At 39.8% G+C, this 24,545-nt stretch overlaps 1 protein-coding gene across 2 annotated transcripts in view; it reads left to right on the plus strand.

Moving 5' to 3' along the window:
- The window catches only part of LOC138755709 (uncharacterized), a 63,843-nt gene that overhangs the window by 15,000 nt on the left and 24,298 nt on the right, over nucleotides 1–24,545 (plus strand). The window lies entirely within an intron of this gene.

Consider the following 24,545-nt stretch of genomic DNA (forward strand, 5'->3'; position numbering starts at 1 on the left):
CACCATGAGGTATAACAATGTACAAAAGAATATGACACTATGAAGTTAAATTTTAATTTGCACAGTTTTCCTTTGTTTATTTGCAAATACAACACTACAAATATTTTAAAAAATCTAGTGTGAATAAAGTTTATTTTAAAAACAAAAAATATTCTCCTCAGGTCACTTTTTGGGATATAATGATGCTAACAAAAATAAATCTGGAGCTTTCAAGCCCAAAGTATTTCCACACATCATTGAAATAACAAGCAAGGCCAGATTGTGCAGAAGTGGATCACTCGTGCCTTGGCAAATTCTGTCTTCTTCACTAATAGTATTAAAGGGATTTTTAAAGGGTCATCCATCTCACAAATGTTAAATTATAGGACAATGGGGCCAGTTCCATCCTTGCAACACCTGAGACAGATAGAACCTTGGCACATCACAGCATTTGGTGGCCTCGTACTTTGGTTTCATGTACAGCCTGATGCAGCCACACACGAAGATGGTCATCAAAATGAGGGCCTGTTGGGTATACCTTTGCTCCCATTGTCTGTTGACTTGTATATGGTGGCCCTATGGACCCTTTCCATCTTGGATCCCCATATAAAATGGAAGACAGCTTTGGTGACTGCCAGAGCGGAGGTATGGGGGATGGACCACACCTGTGCCACACCAGCACCTGATGACCAGTTCTTCCTGTTATTGAGAGGGAGTGCAGCACTCACAGACCCATTTTCTGGTGGACCTTTGCCATCCTCTCTGACAAATTGCATGCCTTCAGCTCTCCAAACCTAATTCCCAACACCTTCAGGTCATCTGCTCTGACTGTGAATGGAATGGTGTACTGGTCAGACCAGTTACCAAAGAGCACTGCTGCACTCTTCAACTGGTTTACCCTGGCACCCGAAGCAGACTCAAAATGGCCACAGTTACTGATCACTTTGGGGACCAATTGGGTGTCCAAAAAGATGGTGATGTCATCCATGTACTTGGAGGACTTGACCTGACTGTCTTCACTCCTCTTATGCTCCTGTCCTTAAGACACTGTTTGACCTGCTGAGTCTCTCAGCATTTTGTTTTTACATTCAGCACAGTAATAAAACTAGCAGATATGGGCAATCCTGCCTGACTCCAGACTTAATGGGGCAGCTCACTGATTGATTTGGACTGTGCCACAGATGTCCCTGTAAAGTAGTCTTTCCATTCTATCAAATGTTGTTAAGTTGTAGGGAGATTGATCTCCATTTGTGAAATGTGTTAAGCTGTTGCACCTTGATGTAAAGGAAATGTAAACAAAACCATGGAAGGTAACTGATTTTGTTTAAAAAATTACCATTCCCTCTACAGATAAATCTAAAATTAATACAAGGCAATACTAGGCACTTTTAAGCATAAAAAACACCCATCAATAAAGGCGGAGGTTCTTTGCCCTTACACCTAAAGATGTGCTGGCTCTGTGGCACCGATTCCAACCCTTCTTGGGGAAGGATAATTGGTGGGGAACTGCACTCTGCCATCTGACCTGAATGTACAGCCGCTGCAAGCGGCTGGTTAGGGGTGGGCTGATGACGCCGTCAGCGTGCAACCCATCTCCCCATGCATCCCTCTCCCTCCATGACCCCCCCAAGGCAAAGGCATCAGGCAGGAGCTGTCAGGGCAGTGGGGGCCGGCGGGAGCCGTTAGGGCAGCGGGGATGGTGGGAGCCATCAGGGGGCGGCCGGTGTGGATTGTGGCAGTCTCACCGGGCCACTTCGGCCTTTGGGGCCACTCTCTGTGGCTCAAAATGTGGCAGGCAATGGCTGTCTTCCCTACCCATAATCCCCCACACAGCTGGAACTGTTCTGGGAAACACAGAGCGGTTCCAGCTGGGTGGGGGATTATGGGTAGGGAAGATGACCATTGCTGCACCGCGTATTTATGATGGGTGGTGCTACAGCACCAGTCGCCCCGCCTCTGTTGGATCTGGAGGGTGCTATGAGGCACCTCTTGATATGAATGCGATGCTGGAGCAGCCTTTCAGTGCTGCTCTCTGAAAAGAAATTTTAAGTTTTCGATCCCCTCTTGTAGCCAGCCTCCAGGCGGAGGCCTGGCATGAAATGGCCAACTGACTTGTTGTCTGTTCCTTTCTGAAAATCCACCCACGTATTAACCAAAAGCAGAACAAATCAGACAGAAAAAAACAGGTCTGTAGAAAGTACCGACCATATTCAGGCAGTAGCCAGTCACTGCAAGTTTCCCTAACACTTTCTGGGAGTTTTTTTTGTATCTGAAGAGTTGTGCAATGGTAATGCATACAGATGCATGATGAGTTTGGGAAGGGGAGTGAATGGGGGAGGTAGCAATTAGCAGGAGATACAAAAGTCCCCATACACAAAAGGATTTATTGACATTGCAATCAGGTTTCAAGTTTGTTTTTTTTGCAATGGCAAGATTCTGTTGACAGCCTGGGGCAAAGGGAGCTCTTTGAAAGACAAAAGGTAACCAGTGGGAGATGTAAAGAAGGATAGTACCATGAGAAACACAGAAAAAAGGTCAGATAAAATCTTAACCAGTACCAGACAGAGAATCTTCAGAGAGACAGATGTGATAAATGCTTAACTCATATCACCTCCACCTACTTGGTGTGGTGGAACATTAGACACTTTGATATCGGCTTTGACCACCAGTTGTACAATAAAACCTGCAGACGCTAAAAATATTATCATTTTGGCGAGGAGAAAACCCAATTATTTCTGAGATTCAGCACTTTATTTCCTACCCTTGTAAATCTGGGTTCAGCCTGGCATCAAAGAGGTTGACTCAGAATGGTTGATTTGTAGCGTGTTGTGCTCAAGTGCAGCAAAAGAACTGAGACAGCAGGCTGTGGGCTCGATTAGCACAACTGACTTTCTTTGATGATCGTGCCACATCCTTTAAGGTTGCCTGGAGCACGCCTCTTGTGTCCTGGAACTTGCGTCACGCTGGCATAAGCGCGTAAACGTACTTCTAGTCTGCACTGGAAGAGAAGGACTGGCAATGGCTGTGGCTGCCTTGCTGACCATGCATGGCAAGCGGGGCCGGTTCACTGCTGCAATTATGTGCACCGCAATAAACACATAAATGTCTTCTGCAAGTGGTCTAACAATCCTTTTGGTTGTATAATACTTTGCAAACAGAAATGGATGTTAAGTTCACACTTGCCAGTGACACCCACATCCAAATGAATGAATGAATGAACCCCAATTTGGCTACATGATGCAAAGCCTAAATTGATGGGAGCACGACTTGATTATGTTGATGCTATCTGTGCTTCATGTATGCTGAAATTACACCTGGAGATAAAGAAGAATATATGTAGATGCTGGGGCCTATTACTGAAGAAATATTCTTTCTCATATCACTCACCCTTTCTTCTGACTCCCATTTATAAGACTGAGCAAACTGTGACTTCCTTGCTCCCACCAGTCCACCTCCTTTGCACTTGCCCCTGTGACCTCTGGAGGTACTACACTGGTGCCCGCGCATCCTCCCTCACCACCATTCAGGGCCCTAAACAGTCATTCCAAGTGAAACAACACACTTCATTTGTGAATCAGTTGGGGGGGGGGGTCATGTACTGTGTCCAGTGTTCCAGCTGTGGCCTCCTCTGCATCGGAGAGACTGGGAGATGGCTTTGTTCAGCACCTTAGCTCTGTGTGCCACAATAGTGGGGATCTCCAGGGGCATAACCAGGTATTAACGTTAGGGGGCGAGCATATAAATAAGTCGAAATGACCACTGTTCCCTCAAAGCTGTGTATGTGTAAGCGCACAGAGGAAATTAATGTGCACACATCCACAATGCAAACCAAATAATTTAATTAACAAAGCAAGTACAACTGCCTCTTTTGTCTAGGCTTCATTCTAGTAAAGCTCAGGGTACCATTGCGAATCTTTCCCCCTCCATTCTAAGCCATCCTCCCTCTCCACTCCCTCCCACCTAAAGCCCCACTCTCCTCCCTCCCCAACCCACCCATCTCTTCCTCCATCCCTTCCTTCTCTCTCTCCAGCCCCTTCAATCTCTCTTCCCTTTCCTTTTCATATCCTCCCTCCACCTCTCTCCTTCATTCTTTACTGCCCAACTCACCCACCTCCCTCCCTTTCACCTCCTACCTACATCCTCTTTTCCTCCATCTCCCTGCCCTTCAGCTCCTCACCATTCCCGTTCATTTTTCCCATCCCTCCTCTCTCCCTTTTCTCCTATCCCCTCCCTCTGCCCATTCACAGCCTGCTGCACCTAGTGGGCAACATCAGCAAGTGACCGTGGGAGAGCAGCCAGAGGCGGAGGCTTGGTGAGCGGAGTGGGTGGGATGGTCAAGCCTCTCTGCCAAACAATGTGGTCCCATCACAGGATCAATCACAAGGACCACAGATCTGCCATGGATGAGTGTGCTCTGCTCCACAGCCACCTAGCACGCCTACACATGCTCAAATGTCATGAGAAAATTACAACCTTTCCCCACTAGAACACCAGAAGACATAATGTGGCTTGTTTAGTCATGATTACAGTAAATCTTCAGCGATCCTATTTCAGCTGACCACCGAACCTAGTACTTGCCTTGTCTGCATACACGTCATTCTCGGGGTGTTTTTTCTGAGCCAGGAACACTTTACTGACTGTCCCATTGCTGACGGGTTTGATAATGACGAAGTCCTCAATGCTGGGGGCTGCTGGCACTTTGATTGCCCTCACATTCCTGTACAGGACGGCAGGAGTAGCATCATCGATGCTGGGAACTTCCATCTCCCAATCATATTCCATAGACCATTCCCCGTCATTCCAATGGAATATGGGATGCCCTCCGATTAAACATTCATGCCCATCTTGCTGCTCGCCCCTTTTCAAAAGTTTAGCTGGAGTGCTTCATCAAATGGCTCATTTATGGTTGACTTTTGCACTTCAATAAGATGTCGGTGGGGGTGGGGGTGCGTGGCATGATGATGTAGGTGAGAGATGTGGAAAAACGCCTCTCCTGGCAGAATTAATTAAAACCCGACTTTTAAAAACTTTTTAAAAAAAGTGATAATTTTAAAGTTCTTCTAAAGATCTCTAGCAATGGCAACAAGAAAATCTAAAGCTCAACCTGTAAAGAAAACGGCTACAACAGAAACAACAGTAAATGAAGAAACCGGGCCTACCTTGAGAGTTCAACCTCCAGACTTGATTCTTCTTCAGCCTAGTTCGGTGTGACCTCCTTGGGTGAGAATTCAATCTCCAGCTCCACTTCCTCAGGGAACTGAAGCATGGAGGAAGACTGAAGATGCGACTCAAGAACAACTGTGGCTTGTATGGAGCCTTCAGGGCCTGTGTCGACCAGCGTTGCTGGCCAGACAAAGGCCAGGCAAAGGGCACAGGCTGAGCTTCTGACAAAATTGACAGAAGAGGAAGAGGAGATCAGAGTTGAAGGAGAAGGATATGTTCCACAGTCACAAGGAGAAGAATCAGAAAATGAAGGAAGTACATTCAAGGTAAAGTGGGGACATACTCCAGAACCTCTGGACCCCTAAATTTTTCATAAAATTTCTGAGCAAATAAATTTCATGAGTGAGAAAATTTAAAAAATTTGCAGAAATAAGAACAGAATTTTCTACACAATTTGGAAGGGGGAGGTATTAAAGAAGAAATGACTGTAATGAAGACTGATATGGCAAAATATATTAAAACTGTTGACAAAATTAAAATGAAGGTTCAAAAATTTGAAGAAGATTTTCAAAGAGTGTCATATGGAAGTATAAGAATGTAAAGATACAGTTAATAAGATAGAAAATTCTTTCATGGCATGGGAGGTTCAGAAAAAAAGACTTTGCGAAAAGTTGATATGTTGGAAAATCAGAGCCAGAGAAATAATGTAAACATTTTTGGACTTCCTGAAGATTTTGAGGGTACTAATCCAGTAGTTTTTCAAAACTGGTTACCTGAAATTCTGGAGTCTGAAAATTTTCCAAATGGACTGGAACTTGATAGAGCACATAGAGCTCTGAGAAAGAAATCGTGTCCAGGGCAACCACCATGCTCTATTTTGATTTAAGTGTTCATGTTATCAAGCTAGAGAAATTATACTGAAATTGGCAGTTCAAAAAGCAAGGGAACAGCAAGGTCTGTAAATGATTCAGAGTATTATTTTATGCAGACCTGAGTATTGCTATTGTTAATAGAAGAAAATAATTTAATCCAGCATAATCAGTTTTATGGAAGAAAGGATATAAATTTGCTTTTCGATATCCAGCAATCCTTAAAGTCTTCTATGGAGAATACCAAGCACAATTTTTTGCTAATGAATCTGAAGCTTTGGAATTTGCTAATTCATTACTTAATAATAAACAAAATGGAAGCCAGTGTTATTCATCTCAGCAAATGCAAAAGAACCAGGATTAATTGAGAGAAGAATCTTCAACAGAAAACCAGAAGCCAGCTGAAATTGAAGTTGAAATTGATGATAATCTTGTAGATTATCATGTTGATTGACTGATTGATAGTATCTTTGATATTCTGTCTGAGGGAGACGGACTCTTTTTTCTGTCTTCTCCTTTCTAGACCGTGTGCCACTAGTGGCAAGAGCCACTTCCCATAATAAAGGGGTTAAGTGTTGAATACTATCAGAATTTTTTTTTGTCCATGACCTCATGTATTGTCTCACCCTGACCACCAGCATATTGGAGGAACAACACCTTACTTCCCAGCTGGGCAACAGCCAACCACATGGCATGAACATTGATTTTATTGCTTTCTATTAAACCTGCTCACCTTTTCTTTCTCCTTCCCCTTTCCTATCATTCCAGTTCTTTCACCCACCCAGCCCTGCGATCCCCCCTCCCATCATTGCTGCTGTTCCCTCCCTCCTTTTTCCACCTATCATCTCCTGCCTCATCACCTCCTCTTCGCTGCTCCTACTCTTTTGTTTGGACACCTGCCAGCATTTTCTCATATTTTGATGAAGGGCTCAAGCCCGAAACATTGGTTACGTATCTATGTCTTTGCTATATAAAGGACACTGCTTGACCTGGTGAACCTCCAGCATTTTGTTGTTTTAACTAAAGGAGTTGTTACATTTTTAAGATCCATGGTAGCATTCAGATAAAATAGTTCTTGGTAATATTCATTTATTTTTTTCAAAAGTTGATTTTATTCACAATAAAAGAAAATCTTTCAAAGTCTCTTCTCGCCATTTGTGTCATGTCCATGCATTCGCATCATTCTACATTGTTTCATACTCTCTCTATTTATATCATCGCCACCATAGAACATAGAACAAAAGAACACTACAGCACAATACAGACCATTCAGCCCTTGATATTATGCTGACCCATATATTCCTTAAAAAAGAGTACTAAACCCCATAACCCTCTTTCTTTCATCTATATGCCTGTCTAAGAGTCTCTTAAATGCCTCTAATGTTTCAGCCTCCACCAGCATCCAAGGCAAGGAATTCCAGGCATCCACAACACTTTGTAAAAGATTTACCTCTGATGTTTCCGCTAAACTTCCCTCCTTTAATCTTGTACATGTGTCCTCTGGTGTTTGCTGATCCTGCCCTGGGAAACAGGTGCTGGCTGTCCAACTTATCTATGCCTCTCATAATCTTGTAGACTTCTATCAAGTCTCTATGCCTCTTGTAATCTTGTAGACCTCTCATCCTTCTACACCCAAAGAGAAAAGTCCCAGCTCTGCTAACCTTGCGTCATAAGACTTGTTTCCCAATCCAGGTAACATCCTGGTGATCTCCTCTGTAACCTCTCCCTACCTTCCACATCCTTCCTGTAATGAGGTGACCAGAATTGAATACAATACTCCAAGTGTGGTCTCACTAGAGATTTGTAGAGTTGCAACATGATCTCTATATGCCTGAACTCAATTCCCTTATTAATGAAGCTTAGCATCCCCCAAGCCTTCCTAACTATCCTATCAACCTGTGCAGTGACCTTGAGGGATGTATGGATTTGAACCCCAAAGTCTCTCTGTTCATCCACACTCTTAAGTAACTGTACTCAGCCTTCTGGTTTGTCCTTCCAAAATGCATCACCTCACACTTATCCAGATTGAATTCCTTCTGCCATTTTTCTGCTCAACTCTGAATTCTGTCTATTATCCTCTTGTAAGCCTTTGACAACCTACAGGTCCATCAACAACTCCCCCAAACTTCGTGTCATCCACAAACTTACTCACCCATCCTTCCGTCTCATCATCCAGGTCATTTATAAAAATCACAAGAAGCAGGGGTCCCAGAACAGATCTTTGCGGCACTGCACTGGTCACCGACCTCCAGGTAGAATACTTTTCTTCCACTACTACTCTCTGCTTTTTACCTGAATTCAATTTTTTATCCACACTGATCCCATGCCTCATGACTTTCTGGATGAGTCGCTCATGGGGGACCTTATCAAATGCCTTCCTAAAATCCATGTAGACTATATCTACTGCCTTACCCATATCAATTTCTTTTATGACGTCCTCAAAAAAACTCAATTAGGCTTCTGTTCACAAAGCCATGCTGACTATCCTTGAGTAGACTGTACTTTTTCAAATGCTCAGATGCTATCCTTAAGAATCCTCTTCAATAGTTTGTACATCAATGACGTAAGACTCACCGGTCTATAATTCCCAGGATTTCTCCCTAGTACCTTTTTTAAACATTGTCATTCTCCAATCCTCTGGCACCTCCCCTGCAGTCACAGAGGATTCAAAGATCATAGCTACTGCCCCAGCTATCTCTTCTCTCACTTCAAACTGTGGCACGTTGTTGTTTCTCCTCCTCTGCTGTTTGAGGGGCTTTCCCTTGATCTCAGACCATAAATGCCCAGTGATGGAAGGACTTCGTCTGTGATCCTTCCCCCACAGTGCCCTCACATTGGCTGCGTCAGACCTCAGGGCCTTTCAAGCCTGAAATGTATCAGTTGGCAGCATTCCCTCACCAACATCTCAGTTCACCACGTTGATGGTCTTCCAACACTTCTGAATATCTGTGTCTGTGTACGTGCCTGGGAACAGTCTGTAAATAAGAGAGTCTGCTGTCACCCTGCTGCAGGGGATGAACCATGATGAGGACCCTTGCATCCTTCTCCACATATTCTTAGTGAATCTGCATTCTGCAAAGACTTGGGCAACTGTCTGCACTCTACCACTGCCATCTCGGGAACAATGTGCACTATGGGTGATATTCCTATTGTACAAGAAACATCTTGGCAGTTTCCGCAAACTGCCAAAATGTTTGGCCTGGAAGTCAGCCTGAAGAAAATTGAGGTCCTCCATCAGCCAGCTCCCCACCATGACTACCAGCCCCCCCACATCTCCATCGGGCACACAAAACTCAAAACGGTCATCCAGTTTACCTATCTCGGCTGCACCATTTCATCAGATGCAAGGATCGACAATGAGATAGACAACAGACTCGCCAAGGCAAATAGCGCCTTTGGAAGACTACACAAAAGAGTCTGGAAAAACAACCAACTGAAAAACCTCACAAAGATAAGCGTATACAGAGCCGTTGTCATACCCACACTCCTGTTCAGCTCCGAATCATGGGTCCTCTACCGGCATCACCTACGGCTCCTAGAACGCTTCCACCAGCGTTGTCTCCGCTCCATCCTCAACATCCATTGGAGCACTTTCATCCCTAACGTCGAAGTACTCGAGATGGCAGAGGTCGACAGCATCGAGTCCACGCTGCTGAAAATCCAGCTGCGCTGGGTGGGTCACATCTCCAGAATGGAGGACCATCGCCTTCCCAAGATCGTGTTATATGGCGAGCTCTCCACTGGCCACCATGACAGAGGTGCACCAAAGAAAAGGTACAAGGACTGCCTAAAGAAATCTCTTGGTGCCTGCCACATTGACCACCGCCAGTGGGCTGATATCGCCTCAAACCGTTCATCTTGGCGCCTCACAGTTTTGCGGGCAGCAACCTCCTTTGAAGAAGACCGCAGAGCCCACCTCACTGACAAAAGGCAAAGGAGGAAAAACCCAACACCCAACCCCAACCAACCAATTTTCCCCTGCAGCCGCTGCAACCGTGTCTGCCTGTCCCGCATTGGACTTGTCAGCCACAAACGAGCCTGCAGCTGACGTGGACTTTTACCCCCTCCATAAATCTTCGTCCGCGAAGCCAAGCCAAAGAAGAAGACAAGAAACATCTAACCGGATGGGTTCCTCTCAATGCCATCCAGTCCAAGTCCTGGTGCTTGTTGGTGATGAGGCATCCCACCAGATGATCTGGACAGTCTGCTCAGGAAAGCACTCCATCATATCCATTAAGTATTTGTCTCTCAATGTCTGCAGGATATTCAATGCTGACCATTGTTTGATGGACTTGTGGTCAAAGCTGTTTGTAAACTGCATTAAAAGAGATGAACTGACCATTGATCTGTGGGCACTTGTCTGCAAATGTATTACACACACACAAATATATATTAAATAAATAAATAGATAGATGTATTTATATATATATATTAATAGTCAATTTTTAATGTGTATCAATAATCATCAACTGCCTTGGGCTACTCTGAAATTATGAAAGATACGATTACAATGCAAATTCTCTCATTCTGGAACAGAAACAAGGTCTCAGGAGCAACATATAAAACATTCATTCCTGAACCCTGCCAATTGGAAAGCTGTTCCTACAAGCCCATAATTAGATCCTTTTGCTGCCAAAATGATGTAAAACACAAGCTATGAAAGCTCATGTTTTGTTTCACATGATTTTTAAAAAAACAACTTGGAATATATACACCGCTCCATTTGCGAATGGATTACAGAGCCTAAAATGAGGTATGTTGCTGTGTCACTAATTTTGAGATTAGTATCTACAGATCTGAATTTAAACAGTACGATAAGGCCATTCACAACAAGTAGTTAAGCAAGAGGAAACTACATTTTCAGGAAGTTTTCTTATTAAAGGAATTTCTATCTTGTGACTTAATAGGGCAGTATGATTTACTAAAGGTCAGTGGAACTGGATTTAGAAGGATTCATCAATATTGACATCACTGACATCATCTACTTGAATTGTTTCTCATATCTTAAAAAGGAATTCCCTCAGAGATTTTCCCTGAATTGGGTGGTTTTCTTTCCTTTTTTGTATAGTCCTGGAACTTTCACGAATGCCAATGAGTGAAATCAATGAGTCACTATACTTGGTTGTGTCATAATTGTTTGGGACTCACTTGCTGGGCTCACTAGATCCAAAATAGCAGTGAGGACCAGTTTTGTGCTCAGTTAATTGAGTAGACTTTGATTTTTGGTATGGGTCCAGCAACTTTAGCATTTCTTCCATAAATAAAGTGGAAAAATGTACCATTATGCTGTCTGGTTCTAAATGCTATCAAATAATTCCTGTTAAATATCAGATAAGCATATATTTATGCTTATTTTTTAAAATCAAAAATAGACTTTATTTTGAAGCTTCCATAGCCTGTAGATGTTCATGTATAATATATATGACCTCAGCCCCAGGCCCAAGTATTTGCTTCTTTCACATACAGATATATGGGCACACAAACAAAATATTTCATTGCATGTGTAAACATATATAAATATAAATAACTCAATTAGTAGATGTTCATGTATAATATATATGACCTCAGTCCCAGGCCCAAGTATTTGCTTCTTTCACATACAGATATATGGGCACACAAACAAAATATTTCATTGCATGTGTAAACATATATAAATATAAATAACTCAATTTGTCTAATTATTTTAAATATGATTAATATAAATATTGAAATATTTAATTTGGCAGTCAATATACAAAACCTTACGTTTTGGTTATATTATAATAACTGTGAAGACTGTCCAATATGGATATCTCTGGAATCTAATTCTGTTACAAAACTTTCTCTCATTTCTCTTCTTGGATCCTCACTTCCTATATCTCTAAATAAATTAACTAATAATCCAGTGGTTAAACATACTTTGAGGATTTGGATAAAATTTAGAAACATTTTGGTTTCATGAAATTTTCTCTCTCTACTCCTTTTTTTCTAATTATTTCTTTAAGCCTTCTGTGGTAAACCATTGTTATTCTTTGTTTGGCTGCTGCCGACTGGATGCACCTCCCAAGACCGATCTACACATAGCCCTTTGCATGCTCCCTATTTCACTCTGCCTTGATCAGTCAATGAGGTTGATGAGTGTTTCAGTCTATAGTGAATAAAAGCCTGTCAGTTTCACAACTTTAGTCTTTTGTGATTGAAACACCTTCCATGATTTTTTTAAATTTTTAAATTTTTTTTACTTTTCACACTATGAACCATACTGACCAAAATACACACAAACATTTCCCTCTTGACTGCCCTTGTAAACACCTTCCATGATTGATACAACTTTTAAAGAATGGTATAGATTGTGTATTAAATGTTTTAAAGATTTATTTGTTGAGGGGAGTCCCACTTCCTTTGAACAACTTTCAGTTAAATATGGTCTACCAAATGTTCATTTTTTTCGTTATCTACAGATTAGAAATTTTTTTGTGATCTCAATTATATACAGTTCCAAAGAGGACTGATAAGAATTTAATTTTTTTTTAATTTAAAAAAAAATTTCACACTATGAAACATATTAACCAAAATACACACAAACATTTCCCTCTTGAATATACACAGTGTCATTTTCTCCCATTTTTCCCCCTCCCTTCCCTCCCTCCTTCCCACCCCCCTTCCCACCCACTAAACGTTCAACATATACAATTCATTAAACCCATGAAACAATGTCATCACACAATGAAAATAAACAAGAAAATTGTGTCATCAACTTTTACACACTGGGTCAGTTCATTTCGTCTTCTTCTCCTTCTGTCATTTTAGGTGGTGGAGGTCCGCAGTAGGCCCTCTCTGTTGTGTTCCATGTACGGTTCTCAAATTTGTTCCAATACTGTGACATTATTTTTTAAATTATATGTTATGTTTTCCAATGGAATACATTTATTCATTTCCATGTACCATTGCTGTACTCTCAGGCTCTCTTCTGATTTCCAGGTTGACATTATATATTTTTTTGCTACAGCTAAGGCTATCATAATAAATCTTTTTTGTGCTTCATCCAAATCGAGGCCAAGTTCTTTACTTCTTATATTACTTAGAAGAAAGATCTCTGGGTATTTTGATATGTTGCTTTTTGTGATTTTATTTAATACCTGATTTAGATCTTCCCAAAACTTTTCCACTTTCTCACATGCCCAAATTGCATGTATTGTTGTTCCCATTTTCTTCTTACAGTGAAAACATCTATATGATACTTTTGGGTCCCATTTATTTAACTTTTGGGGCGTGGTGTATAGCCTGTGTAACCAATTATATTGTATCATGCGTAACCTCGTGTTTATGGTATTTCTCATAGTTCCGGAGCATAGCATTTCCCATTTTTCATTTTTTATCTTTATGTTTAGATCTTGTTCCCACTTTTGTTTGGGTTTACAGCTTATTTCATCATTCTCTTTCTCTTGCAGTTTGATGTACACGTTTGTTATAAATCTTTTAATTATCATTGTGTCTGTAATCACATATTCAAAGCTGCTTCCTTCTGGTAACTTCATCCTGCTTCCCAATTTGTCATTCAAGTAGGTTTTCATTTGGTGGTATGCAAACATTGTACCATGAGTTATTTCATATTTGTACTTCATTTGTTCAAATGTTAATAAATTATTTCCCAAAAAACAATTTTCTATTCTTTTGATCCCTTTTCTCTCCCATTCTCTAAAGGAAAGGTTATCTATTGTGAAAGGGATTAGTTGATACTGCGTCAATAATAAGTTTGGTAGTTGGTAATTTGTTTTTTTCCTTTCTACGTGAATCTTCTTCCAAATGTTGAGCAGATAGTGTTATGTTGCACCAGTTTTTCATCCCACTTATATAGTATATGTTCTGATACCTTCTCCCCTATTTTATCTAGCTCTAATCTGGTCCAATCTGGTTTTCCCCTTGTTTGATAAGAATCTGATAGATATCTAATTGTGCTGCTTTATAATAATTCTTAAAGTTTGGTAGCTGTAAGCTACCTTGTTTGTACCATTCTGTTAATTTATCTAGCACTATCCTTGGGGGTTTCCACCCTTTCCATAGGAATTTCCTTATTATTTTCTTTAGCTCATTGAAGAATTTCTCTGTTAAGGGAATTGGTAACGATTGAAATAGGTATTGTATCCTTGGGAAATATTCATTTTAATGCAATTTACCCTTCCTATCAGTGTTAATGGTAAATCTTTCTAATGTTCTAAGTCATCTTGTAATTTCTTCATTAATGGCTGATAATTTAATTTGTATAGATGGCCTAGATTATTATCTAGTTGAATACCTAGGTATCGGATTGCTTGTGTTTGCCATTTAAATGGTGATTCTTTCTTAAACTTTGTGAAATCTGCATTATTCATTGGCATCACTTCACTTTTATCTGTGTTGATCTTGTACCCCAATACTTCTCCATATTCCTTCAATTTCGTATGTAATTCTTTTATTGATAATTCTGGTTCTGTTAAGTATACTATGATGTCATCTGCAAATAGACTGATTTTATATTTCTTCTCTTTTATTTTTATCCCTTTTATTTTATTTTCTGTTCTTATCAGTTCTGCCAAGGGTTCTTTAGCTAATGTGAACAGCGAGGGAGATAGTGGACATCCCTGCCTAGTTGACCTGCTTAATTTAAATTGGTTTGATATATATCCATTTACTGTCACCTTCACCAATGTTCCCTTATATAATGCTTTAATCCAATTAATATATTTCTCTGGTAGGTTGAACCTCTGTAGTACTTTGAATAATTAATTCCATTATACCCTGTCAAAGGCTTTCTCTGCAGCTAAAGCAACTGCCACTGTTAGCAACTTATTTCCTTGTACTGCATGGATTAAGTTAATGAACAATCGATATTGTCTGTTGTTCGTCTTTTCTTAATAAATCCAGTTTGATCTAGTTTTACTATTTTGGTACACAATTGGCCAATCTGTTTGATAATAGTTTAGCTATTATCTTATAATCTAAGTTAAGTAGAGATATTGGTATATACGATGCTGGTGTTAGTGGATCTTTCCCCGTCTTTGGTATTACTGTAATTATTGCTGTTTTACACGAATCTGGCATGTTTTGTGTTTCTTCAATCTTGTTCATTACTTCCAGGAGAGGAGGAATTAATAAGTCTTTAAATGTTTTATGGTAAGAATTTAATTGATGTAATTTTTAAAGGTACAACCTTTCTATAATGGTTCAATATCTAACATTTACGATGTGTTGTTGGGAATAAGAGAGGCTCCCTCAGATGAAATTTAAAAAAGCCTGGGAACAAGACCTACAGATTTTAATTCCTGAAGAAACTTGGAATGTAATTTTCAAATTGGTTATACTTCATCTTTATGTGCCCGCCACTCTCTCCTACAATTTATAGTAGTCCATAGAACTCACATGTCCAAAGTCAACCTATGTTATTTTTATGTAGATAAATGTTGTGATAAATGCAACAATGGAGATACTTCATTAATTCACGTGTTTTAGATATGCCAGAGTCTTGAGAAATATTGGATCAAAGTATTTCAAACTTTCTCTGCACTTTTTAAAGTTAATTTTAAACTAAATCCCTTGGCTGTTTTATTTGGTATTATTGGAGAGAGTAACATAATATTAATGACATTTAAGCTACATGTATTAGTTTTTATTTCCCTTATGGCTAGGCGGGTGGTGTTGCTCAAATGGAGGGAGATTACCCCAGCTAATCATGCTCAATGGCCACGAGACGTCATGTCAAGTTTAAATTTAGAGAAAATTAGATGCTCAATTTCTAATTTGATTTTAAATTTTCAAATACTGTGGGGACTCTTTTTGAATTACTTTTATAATTTTTGATTTGTTATGAAGGTAGAAATGTGGACTAATGAGGTAATTTATCACTGACAAGAATTCTGTCTTTCTTTTCTTTTTTCATAGTCAAGCAGCTTCTTTCTTGGTAGTGGGTTTAGATTTTCCTTTTATTTTGTAATAAAACTAGTATATCAATAAAATGTAATCTGTTTGATTAAAATGTGGAGTATCTTAGATGAAATGATATGATTTAAGTGTAATATATTTTTCTGAATTTTAACATATATCCATATTTTTGGATGTGAAATTTCAATGTGAATAAAAATATTGAAAAAGAAAAAAAGAAATATTTTATTAGTCACTGTAAAGAATTTGAAAGTGCTAAAATTAAGTCACATTGCTAATGTTGCTAAAGTCTAACATTGAATTAATTATTAACATTGAACCTTTGCAGTCTGTGGGAGTAGTTTAAGGGAATATAAATAGATTGTTCTTTAAACCAAGGACAAAAATAAAAATCCAAGCATAGAGTTGGCAGTAGTGTGACTTTGGACTTGCTGAACTCACCAGTTATCTTGTGTCCAAATCAATATATTGAGACAAGCCGGATTTCTATTTGAAAACCAGATTTATCACAGGTTAATTTCCTCTTGCTGAAGTGATTACATTGTTTCAATGAAATATCCAGTTATTTTTAATGCTATCGGTCTCTGGTTTAGTCAAAACCAGTTTGATATTTTTTTATTGAACATTTGGAAAATGGAATAGGGATATAGGTCAACAAAGCATCTATGAAGAAGGGAAGAGGGATAAAACTGGAAGGGTGAGGGAAAAGGGTGATGGTAGGACTATTAGGGACCTATTGACCCAAATAGTTTATTTTTGTGCTGAAGGTACTACTTTATGAACAGGAGAATGGAAGGGAAAAAAGAAAGGAGAAGTGGCAAGAGAAGAGTAGGTTGGATATGAATGAATAGAAAAGGAGGTGGAAACCAAGGGGAACATGAGGACTTGAGGAATGGAGCAGATAAGAAAGGATGAACACTAAGGAATGTAGAAACCCGAGGAAGGAAAGAGGTTAATGCATGGAATAATCAACCTTAAAATAGAAATAACATTGTGAAAGCAATAGGAAAGGGAATAGATGACAAGGTTGAAACATGGATATGGATGAAGGAAAATGATGGAATGAACATGAGCGAGATAAGCACACTGAATGAGTACTTTGGGCCATAGGTGATTGGCAGCCAGAGGTTGAATGCAAAGGGAAACACACCCATGAAAAAGGAAAAGCATGCAGGTGTGGAATTGAAAGGGAGTGTGAAGGAGGTGAAATCCAGAATCTGATGTAGAATTTTGCTGAGAGAAGGATCTGGTGCTAACTTTAATGAGATTTGAGTTAGTTAAAGGCAATAATTTTTTTCTGATTTAAGTTTAGACATACAGCATGATAACAGGCCCTCTGGCCCAACAGCCCTTGCCCCACAAATGCACCAATTAACCAACAATCCCCATATATTTCATTTTGGAAGGTGGGAGGAAACCAGAGCACACAGAGAACATCCACATGGGGAGCTTGACAAACTGCCTATAGACACCACCAGATTCATAAGTGGGTCACTTCACTGTAATAGTGCTGAGATAACTGCTCTGCTAACAATACCTCCCTGTAGTCAAGATAGCCATGTTATATTTTTCACTGACCAATCGGAGAGAGCTTTCAATTTCAAAATCATGCTTAGTGGAGCAGATCCTAAAATGCCCACACCATTGCTTCTGAGACCTCTTTGCTTCCCCTTCCTCATAGCTCAAACGACTCTCAACCACATCTGGTTGATTTTCAGTGCTGCTGTTCTCACCGGCTCTCCTCTCACCCAGAGTCCTCACCTTCCATGCCACTGTTATTTCTTCCTTCAATGTGATGAATTCTGTCTTTCACCACATCTTCCCCTTCTCTGCTCTTTCAGCATTCTTATATAATTGTTCTGTCTCTGTAGTATCTTCCAATTTGGATCAGGACAACTCCCATACCATGCTGTGATGGAGCCAGCAAAAATACTTTTGATGGTCCACCTGTAGAAGACATAGAGGGACAGAGGAGCCATGAAGAACTTAGGTTTAGGCTTTAGTGGTACTTTCTTGACTGTTGTGCCAATGTGATTATCTTCAGTCAGGTTGTTGGAGATAATTATTCTATTCTTTATCTATTATCTATTCTTTCGACTTCAATGCCATTAATGTGGACAGGAGTGTGGGCTCTGCCCCCTTTTCAGAAATCAATGATCAGCCCTTTCATCTTATGGGCATTGATAGAGAGGTTGTTGTCCAGGCACGGCTCCAGAAGACTTTCAATTTTTTCCCTTGTATTTTGACTCAATGTTATTTGATACTCATCTGATTTCTGCAGGGTCGTTGGCAAATGTACGTCTGAAGGCCTCCCTCTTACACCAACCAGATCCTTAAGCACAATTTGAATTGCACTGCCTTCCTATTTCTTGCCTCACTGACATATGGAAATTTGGGAGATTTCAGATTTTCAAATTTCACTGTTATTGCCAGAGTACATAAATGACATCCCACGCAATCGTGAGATTATTTTTCCTGCGGGCGTGGCAAAATTACCACTTATTGCAGTGTAAAAAAACTTATTCAATGTACAAATGTAAACAAATAAAGAAATGTAATCAAGCTGACAGTGCAATATGGAAAGAGAGAAAAAAATCAATAAAATGCAAAAGTAAGTCTTGAAAAAAAGTCCCTGATTGAGTTTATTGTTAAGGAGTCTGATGGTGGAGGGGTAACAGCTGTTCCTGAACCTGGTGGTGCGAGTCTTATGCCACCCATACCTCCTTCCTGATGGTAGCAGCGAGAACAGAACATGTGCTAGATGGTGTGCATCCTTGATGATTGCTGCTGCTCTCTGACTGTAGCGTTCCTTGCAGATGTTTTTGATAGATTGGTGGTGGGGGGGGGGGGGGTGGTTTACCCATGATGTCCTGAGCTGTGTCATAATATTAATGACATTTAAGCTACATGTATTAGTTTTTATTTCCCTTATGGCTAGGCGGGTGGTGTTGCTCAAATGGAGGGAGATTACCCCAGCTAATCATGCTCAATGGCCACATGACGTCATGTCAAGTTTAAATTTAGAGAAAATTAGATGCTCAATTTCTAATTTGATTTTAAATTTTCAAATACTGTGGGGACTCATTTTGAATTACTTTTATAATCTTTGATTTGTTATGAAGGTAGAAATGTGGACTAATGAGGTAATTTATCACTCTGACAAGAATTCTGTCTTTCTTTTCTTTTTTCATAGTCAAACAGCTTCTTTCTTGGTAGTGGGTTTAGATTTTCCTTTTATTTTGTAATAAAATACTAGTATATCAATAAAATGTAATCTGTTTGATTAAACTTTTGCTTTACGCTCAGGAGTATTGGTGTCCCCATACCAGACTGTGATGCAGCCAGACGGTACACTTTCCACCACAGATCTGTAGAAATTTGCCAGAGTTTTCAATGTCATGTAAAACCTTTGGAAACTCCTGAGGAAGTAGAGGTGTTTTCTTCATGATGCTATTTGTGTGTTGGGTCCAGGGAAGATCCTCTGAAATAATGACTCCCAAAAACTTAAATTTTCTCAGTCTCTCCACCTCTGATCCCCAATGAAAACCTCTGGTTTTCCTTTCCTGAAGTCAGAATCACCTCCTTTGTTTCGATGACATTGAGTGCAAGGTTGTTTTGTTGGTGCACCATCCAAGCCAATGATAAAGGATAGCGAACAGCTCAGGGAGGAGCAGGAAAGTGGGTGAGGAAAATTGGATCACCTATTATGAACAGGAGAGAGACCACTAGGGGAAGAATAGCCTACTCCTGATTCAAAATATTATGGCCTTACTGCATGAAATTGTGTTGCATTGTTTGAGGTTTGTGGTTGCAGTCAAAATTAGAAGTTGCTTTGAATTTAATTCAGGGTAAAAGAATTCATGATTTTGGCTCAAAGATACCAACCTTCTGTAGTAAACTTAGTTTTCTGGTATCATGTAGCTGGAGATGGTCCAGGATAGAAAGAGATGAGAAGATTCTTCAGTCAGAGGGTGGTAAATCTGTAGAATTGTTGTCATAAACCTTGATAGAGGCCAAGCCATCGGGTACATTTAAAGCAGAAGTTGATATGTTGTCAAGTGTTATGGGGAAAAGATAGGAGAATGCTTTTTTTTTTCAAAAAATAATTCAGGGTAAAATCATGTCTTGCTTGTATTCATTTTAAGGGCATTCATTTGTTTTTATTTTTAAAAAATAAATGATGTATAATTGATGTTCAAATTTCTGATTTTTTTTATTGCATTGAGCCTTTCATTTTTCCTACTGCAATGTATGCTTTAGGTCTTGGTATGAATTGCATCTTTGGTACCTCTGAACACCTTTTGAAGATTGGGTGTGTTGGATTCGCAATGACACAATTAGCAAAGTGGATGAAGGCGGCATTCCTTCTAAGGTTAGAAGACAGGAGCAAATTAATAACTATTAATCAGTATTCTGGTGATATTTGGGCATGTCTGGTTACATATCCAATGATTATCCATCTAGAAGTGTGATACTCCATAGTGGAGTACACTAAGGCCAAATTGGGCAGTCATAGGGCCGGATCCTACATTCCATATGGCTAATTCCAGTTTCTGCAGATCGAACCTGCTTCAGCTGGTGCTCCCGCTACACTTTCTTCCAATATGGAAAGAAATGAACAATGTTTTGAGTGTTGTGTATAGTTCCAATTGCCACACTATAGGAAGGATGTGGTTGCCCTGGAGAAAGTATAAAGGAAATTCAGCAGGATGTTTTTTTTTTTGGAAAACTTTCGCATTTGAGAGAGATTAGATGGTGCGGGGTTGTTTTTCCCATGGTGAAGGGAGCTGAGTGATGACCTGATACAAGGAAATAAGAATATGGAAGGCATAGATGGGGATGGTAGTCAAAATAATTTCTTCCTGGTAGGAATACCAAAAACAGGAAGGTTTAAGTGTAAGATGAGAGCTAGGAATTTTAACAAGATTTATGGGGTAAGGTTTTTTCACAAAAAAAAAGTTGATATCTGGAACAAACTGTAAGGGAAGTTGGTGGAATCAGATACATTACCATGGTTAAACAACATTTAGAATGATAGGCTTAGAAAGATGTAGTTTTAATGTTGGCAAATGAGATTAATGTAGATAGGCAAAAAGATCTGCATGGATTTGGTGGTCTGAAGGACATACTTCTATCCCAAACGTCCCTGTGACTCTACTGCCAATGGTCATTGTCCATTTTGTTTTGCCATTCACACAGTAACTTTCAAAATTTTTCTTTTCAGGGCTGCAAAAGGCAATGCTACGAAGATGGAAATAAGTGCAGAGTTATGGCATTGATATGTAGACCAAAATTCAACATAGATCAAGTGTGATATAATTGACGCAAACAATTTTAGATAGATGTCATTGACGAGAATGGAGTTGGTGTTGAGAAATGATCATGATTTAAATATTCCAATATCTAGCTCGCAGGAATTTCTCTTAGGTGAACATTCTGAAAATTTGAGAACAGCAGAATTGTCAAGAGAGGTGATGGTAAATGATAAGCAAATCAACCTTGTAAATGAAAAAAAACATATAATGGAAACAAACCATACTCAATTTAGTTGGTATAAAAATTATCTTGTGGAGCTCTGCTCTGCTTTCACAGAAGAAATATTAAATACCAACAATTATGAGGTACTGAAGTTTGTACATGAATCCATTAGTGACATATTTATAATAGTAATGCTTTGGAGAAACTTTTACCATAGAGAACCATTTTGGCAGACACACTAATGGACAGGCCAGAGAATAAACAACATATCTACTTGTGAAATCATGAGCCATTTGTTGAATTTAATCTTGAGTCAAAGCTAATTTAATTATGAATTCTGATTTTAATCCAGCTGCAATAAATTCTTGGAAGACAATTAAAGGGATATTTAAGCATTTTATATTGCTGTTGTAATTTTACAATTGGCAATGAAATATACTAATCATTCGATGTGTGTCCTCTTTATTAACAGGCAGTATTAATAAGCATAAGTGGAGTGTTTTGGCTCAAAGATACCAACCTTCTGTAGTAAACTTAGTTTTCTGGTATCATGTAGCTGGAGATGGTCCAGGATAGAAAGAGATGAGAAGATTCTTCAGTCAGAGGGTGGTAAATCTGTAGAATTGTTGTCATAAACCTTGATAGAGGCCAAGCCATCGGGTACATTTAAAGCAGAAGTTGATATGTTGTCAAGTGTTATGGGGAAAAGGTAGGAGTATGCTTTTTTTTTCAAAAAATAAACTTTATTTACAATAAATTATTTACAAAAGAGAAAGCTATTCAAAGTCTTTTCACATCCATAGTTTCATATCCAACACATTTATTCTCTATTTAGCACTGTTCCCACCACAGTGGCATCTTGTGGTTACTCAACCTCTGTTGTTTGAGGGGGGGGGGGACTCCCCCTCATTCTCAGCCCCTCAATGCCCATTTGCAGAAGGACTCTAGACTGTGGTCCTCTGTCACGCTGCTTCTCGGGATGAACCATGACAAGGATCCATACATCCTTCTTTATACGCTCATAACGAATTCTGCAAAGAGGAGGGCGATTCTCTCCACACACATCTTGGGGACACCAGGAGTTATGAGTGATATTCCTGTCAAATACAAGGGATCTGACCAGGAGGGCTCCTTTCACTGCCAGCCAGACCAAATCTTGGTGCTTATTAGCAGACTCTGGTGGTAAGGCATACCTTCAGATGACCAGGACTGGTTTGTTCAGGGAATTACCTCACAGTATTCATCGAGTCCATGTCTCTCAGTGTCTGTAGGATGTTCCGGGCTCACCACTGCTTGATGGATGTGTTTATTTATAAAAATTTCCCTATCAAGTCTGGAGTCAGGCAAGGTTGCTCCCTCCCTCCTGTTTTCTTTAATGTGCTGCATAGAGCCCTTTGCTGAATCTATCAGGAAGGACATTGCCAGGCACCAGAGGCTCTTAGATCAAAGCTTCCGTGGATATGGACTTTCTTGCTGTTTTCTCTTTGGAGTCCCTGCCATCCCCTTCACACTCAGATCTGACTACCTGAAGGTGATGCCAATCTGGCTTGGAGGGATCAAGGTATGCAACAAAAATTAGTCTGAGCGGATTGCAAAAGTCCACGAGAAAATGGGTCTGTAGTGCAACGCTACTTCTCAATAACCTGGTTATCAGGTGAGGGATGCTCCTGGAACTGCTGTACATAGCACAGGTGTGGCTCATCCCCTGCACCTTTGTCCTCAGTGTCACAAGGCTCGTCTTCACATTCATATGGGGATCCAAGATGGAAAGGATCTAAAGAATTGTCATGTACAAGTTTCTAGACCACAGTGGCAAGTGCATACCCAATGTAGTCCTCATTCTGATGACCGCCTTTGTGTGTGGTTCCATCAGGCTGTGCATGGAACCAAAGTATGAGGGCATCAAGTGCTGCTAGGTGCTGAGTTTCTACCTGCCCTTGGAGTTGTGAAGGATTGACCCAGCCCTGTTGCAGTGCAAAGGCCCAGTCAGCTGGACATTGCCTCACCACCTATCTTTTGTGGCATAGTTGTACTTGGCAGGAGAATGGGATTGAGAGGAAAAATACATCTGCCGTGATTTGAATGGTGGAGCAGACTCAATGGGCTGAATGACCTGCATCTTAAATGATAAGGTTGATTGCAAAAGGAAAACAATTCTCTGTGAGCTAATGATTGGGCCCCTCTCACGTCTGAACTAAAACATTATTAGACAGGACTCCAAACATCTAAAGGGTCTGTTTGCTATCTCAGCTGAATTCAATGCCATTATTCTGAAGAAGAACAATGGGTTTTATCCCTTGTGTCTGGACTCCTATTTATCCCTTTATCAACTTTGAGAGAAAAAACATATATCACAGAAACAACAGATTTTATCACTTTGCTGTTTGTGGGAGATGGTTGTTTGCAAATGAGCTTCTGAATTATCATAGTTGACTGAACTTCAAAAAAGTACTCCTTTTTTTGTAAAACAACTTCTAAATGATCTGAAATTTACAAATCACAATCAAAATAAAATTCTTAACTCTATGCTAATTCCCAGATAGAATGATGCTGAGTCTAAGATTATTTAGTGCTGATTTTGTGGCAAGATCCATGTTATAGCTGGCTAAACGCCAATTTGCAGACTCTCAGGGTTCCCCATTAATGAACATCAGCCAGTTGGCTATGAGTGAAATTGCATTCCAGACTAGACAGAAAATGATTTCATATACTTGGATTCCTTACAGTTGGCCTTGCACTTAAAACAAAGCAGAAGGTTATCTTGTTTTCTAGACATTAATTTGACCCCCCCAAAAAAATGTTATTTTCCAGCCAGAGAAAACAAGTCAGAGAAATACCTCATTGGCTCAAGAACTCATCAAAAATACCACGAATGAAATCAGATCATATGGATTCTTGTTCCATGTAGCTACATTGGCATATAAATATGTGGCTTGTTTAGATTATGTTGTTCAACCATTTTAATAAGTTGCTCGTGCAGGTAAATTAAAGGTCACAGGGATGTAATATGATCCTCAACCATGCAATGAGAATTTTTACGCTATTATTACAGTGAGTTGTTGAACACTATTATCCATGCCACTGGCTGTACTGGAGTGAATTGAAAGCTGTCACCGACATGAATCAAGTTTCATATTATACAGTATGATTTAAAACTAT

Source organism: Narcine bancroftii, chromosome 2 (genome assembly GCF_036971445.1).
Source record: "Narcine bancroftii isolate sNarBan1 chromosome 2, sNarBan1.hap1, whole genome shotgun sequence".
NCBI classification, from domain to species: domain Eukaryota; kingdom Metazoa; phylum Chordata; class Chondrichthyes; order Torpediniformes; family Narcinidae; genus Narcine; species Narcine bancroftii.